The sequence below is a fragment of the Carlito syrichta genome, unplaced genomic scaffold (assembly GCF_000164805.1).
Source record: "Carlito syrichta isolate Samal-C Ts95f unplaced genomic scaffold, Tarsius_syrichta-2.0.1 Scaffold302329, whole genome shotgun sequence".
Classification (NCBI taxonomy): domain Eukaryota; kingdom Metazoa; phylum Chordata; class Mammalia; order Primates; family Tarsiidae; genus Carlito; species Carlito syrichta.
The window spans coordinates 65,745-66,881 of record NW_007246425.1 but is presented as its reverse complement, the minus strand read 5'-3'; the positions used below and the strand labels follow the sequence as shown (position 1 = coordinate 66,881).

At 59.3% G+C, this 1,137-nt stretch overlaps 1 protein-coding gene across 1 annotated transcript in view; it reads left to right on the top strand.

The window, feature by feature from the left end:
• Nucleotides 1-232: 232 nt before the first annotated feature.
• The window catches only part of LOC103258692 (protein ZNF738-like), a 39,589-nt gene continuing 38,684 nt past the window's right edge, over nucleotides 233-1,137 (top strand). The window contains exon 1 of the mRNA XM_021711512.1: nucleotides 233-340. The gene's annotated coding sequence lies outside the window, so the exon portion shown is untranslated. The remainder of the gene's footprint in view (nucleotides 341-1,137) is intronic.

Below are 1,137 nucleotides of genomic sequence, written 5' to 3'. Positions count from 1 at the left end.
AGCAAGGAAAAAAATGAAACCTTTTTTGCCTGATATATCCCTTTTCAGATTGCATCTCCTGTCACTCAGAACCCGAGGGGTGGGTCCTGAAGCCTTCTACAATCAGTGGGCGCTGGGGTGGAAACTGCCCAATCAGACAGGAGCCGGAAGTCAGAGGGCGGCTTCCGGGTTCTGACTGAGCGTTACCTCCTGCGCCTGCGCACAGAGGCGTCGTTCCTGTTTCTCTGTCCTGCTCGCCCGGATGTCCGCGTGTCTTTGCCTCAACCGCTGTTGCCCTGCGACCTGCAGGTTCTAGGAGAACCGTGGGGAGGACATCGGGACACTCGGAAGTCGGGAAATAGTGCGTGTGCAGGCGAGTGTCCCGAAAGGGGGAGGGGCGGCGGGACCGGCCTCCCCGTCAGCTCCGAGTCTGGGCAGGTCTTCGCCGGCAGCTTGGCCCGGTCCCCTCGGCGCTGGGTGTGGCTGGGCCGGGACCCCGGGGTCCTGTCCCCGCGGCGACCTCGCCCGCAGAGCCCTCTCGGGGCAGCTCCGCGCAGCCCCGCGCTCCAGATGTGTGGGATCCGGGAGGGTCCGATCCACGTGTAGGTCTGTGACTGGGGGGGTTGGGAGGGGGCTGTGGTCCTGGCCTCCGTCCCTCTGTCCTCCCCAAGGTTAAACGGAGACTCTCTCACAACGTTAGGGAGTTAACTTGGGCAAACAGCGGCTCGTGAATGAAGCCCCAGCCAGGGCTTGTGGTGTGGGGTTCCCGGAGGGACTTGGCTTTTATTTATTTTATTTATTTATATTTTTTGAGTCGGAGTCTCACTCTGTCGCCCAAGCTGGAGTGGAGTGGAGTGCTTGCGAACACCGCAGCCTCGACCTGCTGGGCTCTGCGATCCTTCCGCCTTAGCCTTCTAAGTAGCTGGAACCACAGGCACGTGCCACTATCCCGGCTAATTTTTCTTAATTTATTGTAGAGCTAAGGTCTTGCCATGTTGACAGGCTGGTCTCAAGCCTTCTCACCTTGGCCTCCCAAAGTGATGGAATTATAGGCGTGAGCCACCGGCCTGGCCACTTTTACCTTGTTAAAAATAACTTCGGCCTGGCTCGGTGGCTCAGCCTGTAATCCCGCGCCTTTGGGAGGCTGAGGTGAGTGGA